Below are 17,447 nucleotides of genomic sequence, written 5' to 3' on the forward strand. Positions count from 1 at the left end.
CGAAATCTCCATCCCGACTCCAGCGCCTTTACTTGGGTGAGGCCTGGAGTAGGATGGTCCAGAGTCGACCGCCTTTACGTGTCTCGGGCGTATGTTTCCTGCGTCTCGGCGGCCTCCATGCGACCGGTGCCGTGTTCGGATCACCACCTGATGTGGGCGGAGCTCGCTTCGCTCCAAGTGAGGACGGGGTCCACGTACTGGCATTTTAATAACCAGCTGCTGGAGCACGTGCGGTTCCAGGACTCGTTCCGTCGTTTCTGGGCCGACTGGAGAAGGAAGCAGGGCGGCTTCCCCTCCTTGAGGCTATGGTGGGACGTGGGCAAGGCTCACGTCCACGTCTTCTGTCAAGAGTATGCGAGGGGGTCGACCAAGAGGTGGGCGGCCAGGGTCGGGCGCCGAGAAAAAGAGATGCTCGACCTGGAGTCCCATCTCGGTCAATTCGTCGAGGACCCGGCCCTGCGGATGGTGAACGAAGCGAAGAAGGCCGCACTGAAGGACCTGCAGCTCGTCGGGTCACGAGGCGTGTTCGTGAGGTCGCGGATCCGGTTCCTGCGGGATCTAGACCGCGGCTCCCCCTTCTTCTACTCGTTGGAAAAAAGACAGAGTGTCCGTAAGCAGCTCTTGACGCTGCTGGTGACGACGGCTCTCTCGTCTCGGATCCGGAGGGCGTCAACAACAGGGCCCATGAATATTACGGGGCTCTGTTCTCTCCGGATCCGTCCAGCGAGGAAGCGCGTAGAGTTTTGTGGGAGGACCTGCTGAAGGTCAGCCCGGAGGGCGCCGAAAATCAGGAAGCTCCTCTAAGCCTGGCGGAGCTGACCGGCGCCCTCGCCCGGCTCTCGAGGGGAAAAGCCCCGGGGCTTGACGGGCTGACCGTGGAGTTCCACAGGGCGTTCTGGGACGTCCTGGGGAGGGCGACTACGTGCGGGTCCTGGGGGAAAGTCTGGCGACCGGGGAGATGCCGCTGTCTTGGCGCAGGGCAGTCATCGCCCTGCTGCCTAAGAAGGGCGATCTCCGCCTCCTTAAGAATTGGCGCCCGGTCTCCCTCCTCAGCACGGACTACAAAATCTTCGCCAAGGCGATGTCTGCTCGCCTTGGCGCTGTGCTGGACCACATGATCCACCCCGACCAGTCCTACACGGTCCCGGGCCGGACAATCTACGATAACATCCATCTGGTCCGGGACCGCATTCATCATTCCCAAGAGGCTGTTCTGTCGGTCGCCTTCCTATCTCTCGACCAAGAGAAGGCTTTCGACAGGGTGGATCCCGACTATCTGTTCGGAACTCTGCGCGCATTCGGGTTCGGGGCGTATTTCGTCGCCCGGATCCGACTTTTGTACGCCGCCGTGGAGTGTCTGATAAAGGTTAATGGGTCCTTGACGGCGCCCCTTCGCTTTGGGAGTGGGGTGCGCCAGGGATGTCCCATGTCCGGCCAGTTATATGCCATCTGCGTGGAGCCTTTCCTGCGCCTCCTGCGGACGAGGTTGACGGGACTGGCTCTGCAAGGGCCGGGCGTGGAGGTCGTCCTCTCGGCTTACGCCGATGACGTGCTCCTTGCGGTAGAGGATCCCGCTGACCTGCGGAGGATGCGTGAGTGTCAGGAGATTTACTCGGCCGCATTCTCTGCCAGGATCAACTGGGAGAAATGTTCCGGACTCCTGGTGGGTCAGTGGCGGGTGGATTCCCTGCCGGAGGAGCTCAGGCCTTTTGCCTGGAGCACGACCCATCTCCTCTATCTGAGAGATTACCTTAGCCCCGACGAGGAAGCCTGAACTGGCAAGAGCTGGAGGCCAAGGTCGCCGCTCGCCTAAGGTGCTGGACAGGACTGCTCCGACTGCTGTCCTACAGGGGTCGGGCGCTAGTCATAAACTAGCTGCTGGCCGCAATGTTGTGGTACCGGCTGGTCACTTTGACCCCTCCCCCTGCGTTTGTCACCAAGATACAGAAGAAGCTGGTGGACTTCTTCTGGAACAACAGGAAGCACTGGGTCTCTGCTGCGGTCTTGAGTCTCCCGCTTGGGGAGGGCGATCAGTCGTTGGTGTGTGTCAGCGCCCAGCTCGCGACTTTCCATCTTCAGACCCTGCAGAGATACCTTTACGTCGAGCCCCCTCCTAGGTGGCGTGCTCTGGCGACGTATTCTTCTGCCAGCAGCACGGCCTCAACTACGACACACAGCTCCTGTTTGTGAGCTTGGGGGGCGTCAGGACCGCCGTCCAGGAGCTGCCTGTCTTTTACAAGGAACTCAACAGGGTCTGGAACAAAGTCTCCACCAAGCACAGCTCTCCACCGGCTGGAGTGGCGGCTGTCCTGCAGGAGCCGCTGCTCGGGAATCCGTACCTTCACGACCGATGTTTTAGGTGGCAGTCGGACGAGAGGGCTGTGGCTGGTCAGGTGACCAGGGTCAGGGACCTGCTCGATGGCGGAGGAGCGGGCTGGATGGTGCCAGGCTTGCTGGCGCAGCGCCTAAATTCGGCCGATGTCCACCGCACAGCCGATGCCATCGAGTCGCGAAAAACAGCTCTGGGCCCTGACTCCGTTAGGTGCATCGAGGAGGCTCAGGCACGTGGGGAGATCCCGTCCGAACTGACCCCCGTCCGGACGGAACTCCTCATCAGCGCCAAACCCCGGAACCTCCCTCAGGAGCCGGCGCCTCACAACTTGAGCGGCCTCGAGGAAATCTCCTTTGTGCCTTTCATTTCCGCGTGGAGGGGTTTCCTGTACGGGCTGCTCCTGCACACTCTCAACTCAGCCATCCTCGCCTGCCGTCCGGACACGCCATGGCGTACCATCTTGCCATCCGGAGGAAGCGGGGGTTCCCGATGGAGGGCACTCTATGCGGGAGTCCTCCCACTATTTATCAGGGACTTGGCCTGGAGGGTGGTGCATGGAGCAGTGCCGCGCAATAAATCTTTAAGCCAGTTCATGGGCTCCCAGGCCGCCTGCAATTTCTGTGGTCTGGAAGAGTCCGTGTTCCATGTTTTTATCGAATGCACGAGGTTGCAGCCCCTGTTTTATTATTTAAAGGGGCTGCTCCTGAAATTATGGTTGCACTTCAGTCCCACACTCCTGATCTTTGGGCACACAGTGTGGAGGGGAGCGGGTAGGTCCGAGGGCCTCCTCGTAGGACTGCTCCTGGGCACGGCCAAGGGTGCCATCAGCCGGTCCAGGCAGCGGCGGTCGAGGGGGTCGTTCAGCCTGACTGCCTGCCTCTCTTCCGTGCGTACATCCGCGCCAGGGTGTCCTTGGAGATGGAGCACGCGGTGTCCACTGGTACGCTCGCGGCCTTCAACGAGAGGTGGATGCCGGAGGGACAGGAGTGCATCGTTACACCCGGCAACCAAATTTTAATTTGATTTTATTTATTTTACAGTTTGATTTGTTTTAATTGCCGGTTTTAGTATCGCCCTCCCCTTTTATAGGGGGCACTTGTAGAATTAATGATTTTATGGCCCAGAAATTAAAAACAAAAAAAAAAGGGCAGTTTGAAAAATGTTTGGAGTGTCCCGCACATTGGGGGTCATTTGATTTCATGTTTATTTCTTTATCCAACCAAAAAGAGTTCTGTGGACAAGGGTGGAGCTGTTGGAGGCGTGGCCTGATCATTTGGAGCCTGGAGCAGTGAGGGAAGGAGCTCCCTGCTGTAGCTCCTGCCTGAAGGCCTGGAGAGAACCCAGAGACCAGCCCAGGAAGAGGAGGAAGGGGCTTACTTCATTACAATCCATCCAGAGGGAGAGGAGGAGAGCAGAAAATTCAACAACTTTATTACTTCGACAGAGAGTTGGAGAGAGGGGGAAAGAACAACAACCTGTGTTGAAGGAGGGAGACTCTACAACATTCTACAGGTGGGTGTACTGGTGCATTCCCCTAAGGACATTGTTTTATTGGTGGGGGGAGAAAAGAAGATTTCTTCGAGACCCAGATGTGTGCGTGTGGGTGTGTGTGTGTGGAAGTGTGTGTGGGGGTCTTGCTTACAGCTAGGCCCCACACACCACTGAAGCACCCCTTCCCCATTGCCTAGCCTGGGATAGCTGGAGCTACCTGGCTGAAGAATTATTAATCACCCTATTTAACATCGTTGGGTGTGTTCGCATGGGTGGCTCCAGCTGCCCCAGGTGAAGACATCTTCTCCCCCCACCCGAAGACCATCCTATAAGACTGTGTCTTGTTTTTCCATCATCTGGGGGGTGCAACCCAGAAAAACACCCACCCATCACTGTGTGGGGAGACCAGCCCTCACAGCTTCCCTCTTTCCCACTCCCCCTTCTCTCCATCTCTGTCACTCTTCTGTCTCTCCCCTCTCTCTCTGAAAGCCCCTTTCCTCCTTAATCAAAATTAAATTAAGACAACTGAGCAGAGGGAGCAAGGCCCCTCCCCAATCGTTAACTAGGGGAGAGGTGTGCCCCACTAAGAGCTCCCTCTGCTCAAACACCAACGAGGCCAATTTAAGATCATTAAGGCCTGTGACTTTGGGGTGGGTGTAGCCCTTAAAGGTACCCGGTCATGGCGACCCCATCCACGCCAGTGGCAAGGCCAGCTAAGACTTACGTGCAGGTGGCTTCCACATCCATGGCGCCTCCTGCGCCTCCTGCTGCCCTGCCACCATTTAAAATAATTATGAAAAAACACGGGGTCAAGAGCTACACTCACCCCACAATGAGCATTGAGGAGTGGGTGCGGGCGATGGCTGGTGTAGTCGGCCCATCGGCCATTGTCGCGGCCTCCAAAATGTCTGGGAAGGCGGTGTTCTTCCTGGGGTCAGAGCGGGCGGTGTCCCTGGCCCTTGAAAAGGGGCTCACGGTGGGCGGGATGTTCCTGCTGGTGGACCCTCTCGAGGCCATCGCGCAGAGGGTCATCCTTTCCAACGTCCCGCCCTTTGTTCCCGCTGAGCTCCTCCTTCCTCACCTACACCAACTGGGGGAGGTAAGGTCAGGGATTAACCCCATACCGCTCGGCCTCAGAGAGAACAGCCTGCGCCACGTGTTCTCCTTCTGCCACCAGCTCTTTGTCCAGCTGGCGCGGGAGGAGACGACAGAGGGCAGTTTTAATGTGGCACACGAGGGGACTGCCTACCGCATCTTTTGGATGTCAGACGGCGTGCGGTGCCATGCCTGCAGGGACGTGGGGCACGTTCGCCACAACTGCCCCGCCTCCAAGGCCGCCAAACCACTGAAGGCGGCCAAGGCTGGCGCCGCTTCCACCCCGCCCCCTAGTTGCGTCCGCATACCGGGAGCTGTGGGTGCGTGGGCATCGTCGGAGTACATTGTTTTCACGGCCTCCGGCGGGTGGAAGGGAGAGCGTCCGATCGAAAAGAAGGCGCGGAGGAAGGCAAAACATCTGGAGGCGGGTCCCCTCAGTGCGCCAGACAGTCTGATCACCGCGCAAAGCCCAACCCTGTCACTGGCGAGCGCGGGGTGCACTGAGCCCGTGCCCGAGCCCCTGACCAATACCGCAGAGGGGCTTGGGCACGGGCAAGAAAAGAAAAAGGGGGGAGTGGAGCGGGAGGTCTCCCTGCCTCCGCGCTCCCCCAGGAACAAAAGGAGGCGCTGCTCCAATGAGGCGGAGGGGGAACAACATCCCTCCGCGGAGGAGTCGGTGCCCGCCGCGTGTCCCGCGTCCCCCACCAGCGCCCCCAAACTGCGCCTTAGGCGAGAGGAATCTGTCCCCGGGGAGGGTCGTGCAGTCGAGGCTGCCCGGCCTCTGCCTCCCGGGATGGCGTGGAAGATCTGCCTGTCGTGGGGGGCGTGGGGCCAGCGGAGGAATGCGTTGCCGCCGCGTCGAGCGTCCCGGGGACTGAGGCGGGCGGGGCCGAAAAGACCGAACCTGAGCCCGCCCAGCTATTAACCGACTTCCCCCGGGAGTTGCTCGACCCGGAAGAAATACAAAGTGTTAATAATTTTAATGATTCTGTCCACGCTGGGCCGGGGGTTGGCGGCGGGGAGGGGGAAGAACACCAACCCTCGCCCCCTACTTTGGAGCTGGGGGACTTGCAGGACCTGGAGGATTTCTTAAACCAGGTCTCTCCGTGTTCCCCGGTGCCCGGGGTGGAGGAGGAACCCCTTCCTCTGTCGCTTCCTGACCCAGCACTACTTTTAAAAGAGCCCAGTGGGGACTCCTCTGCCGACGATCCTGGGGGTGGGATGGGGGCAGAGCCAGGGTCAGATGGAACGGCCGGGCCGTTTGCCGTACCTCGTGTGGTCGACGGGCCGGCTGCTGGCGGTGACCACCCAGAGGGGGACGGGGCCTCGGTGGAGGACGCGGGAGAAGATCTCGAGTCCATCACCAGTGAGGCAGTGGATCTCCTCGCACCCGACACTGAGTCCTGCCTCATTCCTGTAAAGGAACTCCGGGACTCTTTGGTCAAGAACCAGGGTCGCCGCAACCGAGCCCATCTGGCCCGGGAAAAATGGTCCAAGCCAGTGCTGCTCATCGCGTCCGTCCGCGCCGCCGCTGAAACCATGGCCACGGGCGGGCCCTTATCAAAGGCGCAAAGCCTTGAGCTGCGCTGGCTCAAAAGGTTCCTCGCTGGGCTGCTGAGGGAGTGGAGGTCAACAAACAACTCCACTTCCCCCCCACAATAGGTTAGGTAGAGGTTGCTTTTGTCATGAAGAGAGGCACGCCATAGATTTAACAATTTTTTCCTCCTGCTGGAGGGGAAATATGCGGTGTGCTTCCTGCAAGAAACGCACACCGTTCCGGGAGATGAACCCACGTGACTCCTGGAATGGCAAGGAGAGGTCCGCATGAGCCACCTCACCACCACTTCTAGTGGGGTGGCCATCTTGCCTGCCACGCATTTTCAGCCGGAGATCTTGGGGGTCGAGGAGCCCATGCCAGGCCACTTGCTGCGCATCACGGTTCGCGTGGGGGATGTGCCGTTCCATCTCGTGAACGTGTACGCCCCTCAGGCAGGCCCGCAGCAAGGGCGCTTCTTCGAAGAAGTGTCCGCTCTTCTTGGCTCTGTCGACATCGGCGACTGCATTGTCCTCGGGGGGGATTTTAACTGCACCCTCGAGGCGAGGGACCGCTCCGGTGCCCCGCAGAGCATGACGGCGATCGAGAAGTTGAGGGACCTGGTCGGGTCCTTCGACTTGGTGGACGTCTGGTGAAATCTCCATCCCGACTCCAGCGCATTTACTTGGGTGAGGCCTGGAGTAGGATGGTCCAAAGTCGACCGCCTTTACGTGTCTCGGGCGTACGCTTCCTGTGTCCCGGCGGCCTCCATGCGGCCGGTGCCATGTTCGGACCAGCACCTGGTGTGGGCGGAGCTCGCTTCGCTCCCCGTGAGGACGGGGTCCGCGTACTGGCATTTTAACAACCAGCTGCTGGAGGACGAGCGGTTCCAGGACTCGTTCCGTCGTTTCTTGGCCAACTGGAGAAGGAAGCAGGGGGGCTTCCCCTCCTTGAGGCTATGGTGGGAGATGGGCAAGGCTCACGTCCGTGTCTTCTGTCAAGGGTACGCGAGATGGTCGACCAAGAGGCGGGCGTCCAGGGTCGGGAGCCTAGAAAAAGAGATGCTCGACCTGGAGTCCCATCTTGATCAAGTCGTCGAGGACCCGGCCCTGCGGACGGTGTATGAAGCGAAGATGGACGCACTGAAGGACCTGCAGTTCATCCGGTCCCGATGCGCATTCGTGAAGTCGCAGATCCGGTTCCTGCGGGATCTGGACCACGGCTCCCCCTTCTTCTACTCATTGGAAAAAGACAGGGTGTCCGTAAGCATCTCTTGATGCTGCTGGCTGACGACGGCTCTCTCGTCTTGGATCCGGAGGGCGTCAACAACAGGGCCCGTGAATATTACGGGGCTCTGCTCTCTCCGTAGCCATCCAGCGAGGAGGCGCGTAGAGTTTTGAGGGAGGACCTGCCGAAGGTCAGCCCGGAGGGCGCCGAAAATCTGGAAGATCCGCTAAGCCTGGCGGAGCTGACCGGCGCCCTCGACCGGCTCTCGAGGGGAAAAGCCCCGGGGCTGGACGGACTGACCGTGGAGTTCCACAGAGCGTTCTGGGACGTCCTGTGGGGCGACTAACTGCGGGTCCTGGTGGAAAGTCTGGCGACCGGGGAGATGCCCCTCTCTTGGCGCAGGTCAGTCATCGTCCTGCTGCCTAAGAAGGGCGATCTCCGCCTCCTTAAGAACTGGCGCCCGGTCTCCCTCCTCAGCACGGACCACAAAATCTTCGCCAGGGCAATATCTGCTCGCCTTGGCGCCGTGCTGGACCACATGATCCACCCCGACCATTCCTACATGGTCCCGGGCCGGACAATCCACGATAACATGCATCTGGTCCGGGACCTCATCCATCATTCACAGGAGGCTGGTCTGTCGGTCGCCTTCCTATCTCTCGACCAAGAGAAGGCGTTCGACAGGGTGGATGACGACTATCTGTTCGGGACTCTGCGCGCTTTCAGGTTCGGGACGCATTTCGTCGCCCAGATCTGACTTTTGTACGCCGCTGCGGAGTGTCTGTTAAAGGTTAATGGGTGCTTGATGGCGCCCCTTCGCTTTTGGAGAGGGGTGCGCCAGGGATGCCGCATGTCCGGCCAGTTATATGCCATCTGCGTGGAGCCTGGCTCTGCAAGGGCCGGGCGTGGAGGTCGTCCTCTCGGCTTACGCCGATGACGTGCTCCTCGCGGTAGAGGATCCTGCTGAACTGCGGAGGATGCGTGAGTGCCAGAAGATTTACTCTGCCGTATCCTCCGCCAGGATCAACTGGGAGAAATGCTCCAGACTCCTTTGGGTCAGTGGCGGGTTGACTCCCTGCCGGAGGAGCTCAGGCCTTTTTGCCTGGAGCACGACCCATCTCCTCTATCTGGGAGTCTACCTTAGCCCCAACGAGGAAGCCTGGCCGGCGAACTGGCAAGAGCTGGAGGCCAAGGTCACCGCTCGCCTAGGGCGCTGGACAGGACTGCTCCGAGTGCTGTCCTACAGGGGTCAAGCTCTAGTCATAAACCAGCTGGTGGCCGCCATGCTGTGGTACCGGCTGGTCACTTTGACCCCTCCCCCTGCGTTTGTCACCAAGATACAGAAGAAGTTGGTGGACTATTCTGGAACAACAGGAAGCACTGGGTCTCTGCCGCGGTCTTGAGTCTCCCGCTTGGGGAGGGCGGTCAGTCGTTGGTGTGCGTCAGCACCCAGCTCGTGACTTTGCGTCTTCAGACCCTGCAGAGATACATTTACGTCGAGCCCCCTCCTAGGTGGCGTGCTCTGGCGACGTATTTCTTCCGCCAGCAACACGGCCTCAACTACAAAACGCAGCTCCTGTTTGTGAGTTTGGGGGGCGTCAGGACCGCCTTCCAGGAGCTGCCTGTCTTTTACAAGGAACTCACCAGGGTCTGGAACAAAGTCTCCACCACGCGCAGCTCTCCACCGGCTGGTGTGGCGGCTGTCCTGCAGGAGCCGCTGCTCGGGAATCCGTACCTCGACGACCGAGGTTGTAGGTGGCAGTCGGACGAGAGTGCTGTGGATGGTGAGGTGACCAGGGTCAGGGACCTGCTCGATGGCGGAGGAGCGGGCTGGATGGCGCCAGACACGCTGGTGCTGCACCTAAATTCGGCCGACGTCCGCCGCGCAGCCGATGCCATCGAGTCGCTAAAAACAGCTCTGGGCCCTGACTTTGTTAGGTGTATCGAGGTGGCTCAAGCACATGGGGCAATCCCATCCGAACTGACCCCGTCCGGACGGAATTTCTCATCGGCGCCAAACCCCGGAACCTCCCTCAGGAACCGGCGCCTCACAACTTGAGCCGCCTCGGGGAAATCCCTTCTGTGCTTTTCAGTTCTGCGCGGAGGGGTTTCCTGTACGGGCTGCTCATGCGCACTCTCAACTTTGCCATCCTCGCCTGCTGTCCGGACACGCCATGGCGTACCATCTTGCCATCCGCAGGAGGCGGGGGTCCCCGATGGAGGGCACTCTACACGGAGTCCTCCCACTATTTATCGGGGACTTGGCCTGGAGGGTGGTGCACGGAGCAGTGCCGTGCAATAATTTTTTAAGCCGGTTCACGGGCTCCCAGGCCGCCTGCAATTTCTGCGGTTTGGAAGAGTCCGTGTTTCATGTTTTCACTGAATGTGCGAGGTTGCAGCCCCTGTTTTATTATTTACAGGGGCAGCTCCTGAAATTCTGGCTGCACTTCAGTCCCACACTCCTGATCTTTGGGCATCCTGTGCGGAGGGGAGCGGGTAGGTCCGAGGGCCTCCTCGTAGGACTGCTCCTGGGCACGGCCAAGGGTGCCATCATCTGGTCCAGGCAGCCAGCGGTCGAGGGAGTCGTTCAGCCTGACTGCCTGCCTCTCTTCCGCGCATACATCCATGCCAGGGTGTCCTTGGAGATGGAGCACATGGTGTCCACCGGTACGCTCGTGGCCTTCCGCGAGAGGTGGGCTCCAGAGGGACTGGAGTGCATCGTTACCCCCGCCAACCAAATTTTAATTTGATTTCATTTATTTTACAGTTTGATTTGTTTTATTGCCGGTTTTAGTGTCCCCCTACCCTTTTATAGGGGGCACTTGTAGAATTTATGATTTTATGGCCACAAAATTTTTTTTTAAAGTAAAAAAAAAAAAGTAAAAAAAAAAGGGCAGTTTGAAAAATGTTTGGAGTGTCTCCCAGATTGGGGGGCATTTGATTTAATGTTTATCCAACCAAAAAGAGTTCTGTGGACAAGGGTGGAGCTGTTGGAAGCGTGGCCTGATCTTTTGGAGCCTGGAGCAGTGAGGGAAGGAGCTCCCTGCTGTGGCTCCTGCCTGAAGGCCTGGAGAGAACCCTGAGACAAGCCCAGGAAGAGGAGGAAGGGGCTTACTTCATTACAATCCATCCAGAGGGAGAGGAGGAGAGCAGACAATTAAACAACTGTATTACTTCTACAGAGAGTTGGATAGAGGGGGAAAGAACAACAACCTGTGTGGAAGGAGGGAGACTCTACAACATTCTACAGGTGGGTGTACTGGTTCATTCCCCTAAAAGACATTGTTTTATTGGTGGGGGGAGAAAACAAGATTTCTTCGAGGCCCGGAACATCGCGGGGGGTGTTTGTGTGTGGAAGTGTGTGTGGGGGTCTTGCTTACGGCTAGGCCCCACACACCACTGAAGCACCCCTCCCCCATTGACTAGCCTGGGATAGCTGGAGCTACCTGGCTGAAGAATTATTAATCACCCTATTTAACATCGTTGGGAGTGTGTGCCTGAGTGGCTACTGCTTCCCCAGGTGAAGACATCTTCTCCCCGCACCCGAAAACCATCCTATAAGACTGTCTTGTTTTTCCATCATCTGGGGAGTGCACTCCAGAAAACACCCATCCATCACTGTGAGGGGAGATCTGCCCTCACAGCTTCCCTATTTCCCACCCCTCACTCTATCTCTGTCACTCTCTCTGTCTCTCCCCTCTCTCTCTGAGAGCCCCTTTCCTCCTTAATTAAAATTAAATGAAGACAACTGAGCAGAGGGAGCAAGGCCCCTCCCCAGTCGTTAACTAGGGGAGAGGTGTGCCCCACTAAGAGCTCCCTCTGCTCAAACACCAACGAGGCCAATTTAAGACCATTAAGGCCTGTGACTTTGGGGTGGGTGTAGCCCTTAAAGGGACCCCGTCATGGCGACCCCATCCACGCCGGTGGCAGGGCCAGCTAAGACGTACGCACAGGCGGCGTCCACATCCACTGCGCCTCCTGCGCCTCCTGCTGCCCTGCCACCATTTAAACTAATTACGAAAAAACACGGGGTCAAGAGCTACACTCACCCCACAATGAGCATTGAGGAGTGCATGCGGGCAATGGCTGGGGTAGTCGGCACCTCGGCCATTGTCGCGGCCTCCAAAATGTCTGGGAAGGCGGTGTTCTTCCTGGGGTAGGAGCAGCGGTGTCCCTGGCCCTTGAAAAGGGGCTCACGGTGGGCGGGACGTTCCTGCCGGTGGACCCTGTCAAGGCCACCGTGCAGAGGGTCATCCTTTCCAACGTCCCGCCCTTTGTTCCCGTTGAGCTCCTCCTCCCTCACCTACACCAACTCGGGGAGGTAAGGTCAGGGATTAACCCCATACCGCTCGGCCTCAGGGAGAACAGCCTGCACCACGTGTTCTCCTTCCGGCGCCAGCTCTTTGTCCGGCTGGTGTGGGAGGAGACGACAGAGGGCAGTTTTCAGTTTTAATGTGGCGCACGAGGGGACTGCCTACCGCGTCTTTTGGACGTTGGACGGCGTGCAGTGCGATGTCTGTAGGGAGGTGGGGCACGTTCGCAAGAACTGCCCCACCTCCAAGGCCGCCAAACCACCGAAGGCAGCCAAGGTTGGCGCCGCCGCCACCCCTCCCTCTAGTTGCGTCTGCGTACCGGGAGCCATAGGTCCGCGGGCATCGTCGGAGGCCTTTGTTTTCACAGCCTCCGCCGGCGGTGAGGGAGAGCGTCCGGTCGGAGAGAAGGCACGGAGGAAGGCGAAACACCTCGAGGCGGGTACCCTCAGTGTGCCAGACAGTCTGATCACCGCGCTCAGCCCAACCCTGTCACCGGCGAGCGCGGTGTGCCCTGAGCCCGTGCCCGAGCCCTTGACCAATACCGCAGAGGGGCTGGGAGCGGGCAAGAAAAGTAAAAGGGGGGAGTGGAGCGGGAGGCCTCGGCACACATGAAGGTCTCCCTGCCACCGCGCCCCCCCCAGGAACAAAAGGAAGCGCCGCTCCAATGAAGCGGAGGGGGAACAACATCCCTCCGCGGAGGAGTCGGTGCCTGCCGCGTGTCCCGCGTCCCTCACCAGCGCCCCCAAACTGCGCCGCAGGCGAGAGGAATCTGTCCCCGGAGGGGGTGGGGCAGTCGAGGCTGCCCAGCCTCTGCCTCCCGGGGATGGCGTGGAAGATGTACCTGTCGTGGGGGGCGTGGGGCCAGCGGAGGAATGCGTTGCCGCCAGGTCGAGCGTCCCGGGGACTGAGGCAGGTGGGGCCAAAAAGTCCGAACCTGAGCCCGCCCAGCTATTAACCGACTTCCCCCGGGAGTTGCTCGACCCGGAAGAAATACAAAGTGTTCACAATTTTAATGATTCTGTACACGCTGGGCCGGGGGGTAGCGGCGGGGATGGGGAAGAACACCAACCCTCGCCCCCTACTTTGGAGCTGAGGTGCTTGGAGGACCTGGAGAATTTCTTAAACCAGGTCTCTCCGTGTTCCCCGGTTCCTGGGGCGGAGGAGAAACCCCTTCCGCTGTCGCTTCCTAACCCAGCACCACTTTTAAAAGAGCCCAGTGGGGACTCCTCTGCCAACGATCCTGGTGGTGGGAGCAGGGCAGAGCCAGGGTCGGATGGAGCGGCCAGGCCATTTGCCGTACGTCGTGCGGTCGACGGGCCGGCTGCTGGTGGCGACCTCCCGGAGGGGGACGGGGACTCGGTGGAGGACGTGGGAGAAGATCTCGAGTCCATCGCCAGTGAGGTGGTGAATCTCCTCGCGCCCACCGCTGAATCCCCACTCATTCCTGTAAAGGAGCTCTGGGACTGTTTGGTCCAGAGCCAGAGTCGCTGCAACCGAGCCCATCTGGCCCTGGAAAAATGGTCTGAGCCGGTGCTGTTCATCACGTCCATCTGCGCCGCCGCTAAAACCATGGCCACGGGCGGGCCCTTATCAAAGGCGCAAGGCCTTGAGCTGCTCCAGCTCAAAAGGTTCCTCGCTGGGCTGCTGAGGGAGTGGAGGTCAACAAACGACTCCACTCCCCCCCCCACAATAGGTTAGGTAGAGGTTGCACTATGCTTTTGTCATGAAGATAACCATAGCCAGCCTCAACATCAACGGCGGCAGAGAGGCACGCCGTAGATTTAACAATTTTTTGCTCCTGCGGGAGGCGAAATATGAGGTGTGCTTCCTGAAAGAAACCCACACTTTTCCGGGAGATGAAGCCACGTGGCTCCTGGAATGGCAAGGAGAAGTCCGCATGAGCCACCTCACCGCCACTTCTGGTGGGGTGGCCATCTTGCTGGCCCCGCATTTTCAGCCGGAGATCATGGGGGTCGAGGAGCCCGAGCCAGGCCGCTTGCTGCACGTCACGGTTCGCCTGGGGGACGTGCCGCTACATCTCATGAACGTGTACGCCGCTCAGTCCGGCCCGCAGCAAACGTGCTTCTTCGAAGAAGTGTCCGCTCTTCTTGGCTCTTTCGACGTCGGCGACCCCATTGTCCTCGGGGGGGATTTTAACTGCACCCTCGAGGTGAGGGACCGCTCCGGTGCCCCGCAGAGCATGACGGCGATCGAGAAGTTGAGGGACCTTCGACTTGGTGGACGTCTGGTGAAATCTCCACTCCGACTCCAGCGCCTTTACTTGGGTGAGGCCTGGAGTAGGATGGTCCAGAATCGACCGCCTTTACGTGTCTCGGGCGTAGTTTCCTGCGTCCCAGCAGCCTCCATGCGGCCGGTGCCATGTTGTGATGTGGGCGGAACTCATTCGCTCCGCGCAAGGGCGAGGTCCGCGTACTGGCATTTTAACAACCAGCTGTTGGAGGACGAGCAGTTCCAGTGCTCGTTCCATCGTTTCTGGGCCAACTGGAGAAGGAAGCAGGGGGGCTTCCCCTCCTTGAGGCTATGGTGGGACGTGGGCAAGGCTCATGTCTGCGTCTTCTGTCAAGAGTACGTGAGGGGGTCGACCAAGAGGCAGGCGGCCAGGGTCGGGCGTCTACAAAAAGAGGTGCTCGACCTGGAGTCCCGTCTCGGTCAAGTCGTTGAGGACCCGGCCCTGCGGATGGTGTACGAAGCGAAGAAGGCTGCGCTGAAGGACCTGCAGTTCGTCGGGTCCCGAGGCGTGTTCGTGCGGTCGCGGATCCGATTCCTGCGGGATCTGGACCGCGGCTCCCCCTTCTTCTTCTCGCTGGAAAAAAAACAGAGTGTCCGTAAGCAGCTCTTGACGCTGCTGGCCGACGACGGCTCTCTCGTCTCGGATCCAGAGGGCGTCAACAACAGGGCCCGTGAATATTACAGGGCTCTGTTCTCTCCGGAGCCGTCCAGCGAGAAAGTGCGTAGAGTTTTGTGGGAGGACCTGCCGAAGGTCAGCCCGCAGGGCACCGAAAATCAGGAAGCTCCGCTAAGTCTGGCGGAGCTGACCGGCGCCCTCGACCGGCTCGCGAGGGGAAAAGCCCCGGGGCTGGACGGGCTGACCATGGAGTTCCACAGGGCGTTCTGGGACGTCCTGTGGGGCGACTACACCCGGGTCCTGGGGGAAAGTCTGGCGACCGGGGAGATGCCCCTCTTTTGGCACAGGGCAGTCATCGTCCTGCTGCCTAACAAGGGCCATCTCCGCCTCCTTAAGAACTGACGCCCGGTCTTCCTCCTCAGCACGGACTACAAAATCTTCGCAAGGGTGATGTCTGCTCGCCTTGGCGCCGTGCGGGACCACATGATCCACCCCGACCAGTCCTACACGGTCCCAGGCCGGACAATCCACGATAACATCCATCTGGTCTGGGACCTCATCTATTATTCTCAGGAGGCTGGTCTGTTGGTCGCCTTCCTATCTCTCGACCAAGAGAAGGCGTTCGACATGGTGGATCATGACTATCTGTTCGGGACTCTGCGCGCTTTCGGGTTTGGGACGCATTTCGTCGCCTGGATCCGACTTTTGTACACCGCCGTGGAGTGTCTGATTAAGGTTAATGGGTCATTAATGGCGCCGCTTCCCTTTGGGAGAGGGGTGCGCCAGGGATGCCCCATGTCCGGCCAGTTATATGCCATCTGCGTGGAGCATTTCCTGTGCCTCCTGCGGACGAGGTTGACGGGACTGGCTCTGCAAGGACCGGGCGTGGAGGTCATCCTCTCGGCTTACGCCGATGACATGCTCCTCGTGGTAAAGGATCCCGCTGACCTGCGGAGGATGCGTGAGTGCCAGGATATTTAATCGGCCACATCCTGCGCCAGGATCAACTGGGAGAAATGTTCCAGACTCCTGGTGGGTCAGTGGCGGGTGGACTCCGTACCGGAGGAGCTCAGGCCCTTTTGCCTGGAGCACGACCCATCTCCTCTATCTGGGAGATTACCTTAGCCCCGACGAGGAAGCCTGGCCGGCGAACTGGCAGGAGCTGGAGGCCAAGGTCGCCGCTCGCCGAGGGCGCTGGACAGGACTGCTCCGAGTGCTGTCCTACAGGGGTCGAGCGTGAGTCATAAACCAGCTGGTGGCCGCCATGCTGTGGTACCGGCTGGTCACTTTGAACCCTCCCCCTGCGTTTGTCACCAAGATACAGAATTAGCTGGTGGACTTCTTCTGGAACAACAGGAAGCACTGGGTCTCTGCCGCGGTCTTGAGTCTCCTGCTTGGGGAGGGCGGTCAGTCGTTGGTGTGTGTCAGCACCCAGCTCGCGACTTTCCATCTTCAGACCCTGCAGAGATACCTTTACGTCGAGCCCCCTCCTAGGTGGCGTGCTCTGGCAATAAATTTCTTTCGCCAGCAGCACAGCCTCAACTACGACACGCAGCTCCTGTTTGTGAGCTTGGGGGGCGTCAGGACCGCCGTCCAGGAGCTGCCTGTCTTTTACACGGAACTCACCAGGGTCTGGAACAAAGTCTCCACCAAGTGCAGCTCTCCACCGACTGGAGTGGCGGCTGTCCTGCAGGAGCCGCTGCTCGGGAATCCGTACCTCGACGACCGAGGTTTTAGGTGGCAGTCGGACGAGAGGGCTGTGGCTGGTGAGGTGACCAGGGTCAGGGACCTGCTCGATGGTGGAGGAGCGGGCTGGATGGCGCCAGATACGCTGGCGCAGTGCCTAAATTCGGCCAACGTCCATCGCGCGGCCGATGCCATCGAGTCACTAAAAACAGCTCTGGGCCCTGACTCCGTTAGGTGCATCGAGGAGGCTCAAGCACGTGGGGAAATCCCGTCCGAACTGACCCCCGTCTGGACGGAATTCCTCATTGGCACCAAACCCTGGAACCTCCCTCGGGAGCCGGCGCCTCACAACTTGAGCCACCTCAGGGAAATCCCCTCCGTGCCTTTCAGTTCCGCGTGGAGGGATTTCCTGTACGGGCTGCTCCTGCACACTCTCAACTTTGCCATCCTCGCCTGCCATCCGGACACGCCATGGCATACCATCTTGCCACCTGGTGGAGGCGGGGGTCCCCGATGGAGGGCACTCTATGCGGGAGTCCTCCCACTATTTATCGGGGACTTGACCTGGACGGTGGTGCATGGAGCAGTGCATTTCACGGGCTCCCAGGCCGCCTGCAATTTCTGCGGTCTGGAAGAGTCCGTGTTCCATGTTTTTATCGAATGCACGAGGTTGCAGCCCCTGTTTTATTATTTAAAGGGGCTGCTCCTGAAATTCTGGCTGCACTTCAGTCTCACACTCCTGATCTTTGGGCACCGCGTGCGGAGGGGAGCGGGTAGGTCCGAGGGCCTCCTCGTAGGACTGTTCCTGGGCACGGGAAAGAGTGCCATCAGCCGGTCCAGGCAGAGGGCGGTCGAGGGGGTCGTTCAGCCTGACTGCCTGCCTCTCTTACGTGCTTATATCCG

Source organism: Pristiophorus japonicus, chromosome 9, assembly GCF_044704955.1.
Source record: "Pristiophorus japonicus isolate sPriJap1 chromosome 9, sPriJap1.hap1, whole genome shotgun sequence".
Classification (NCBI taxonomy): domain Eukaryota; kingdom Metazoa; phylum Chordata; class Chondrichthyes; family Pristiophoridae; genus Pristiophorus; species Pristiophorus japonicus.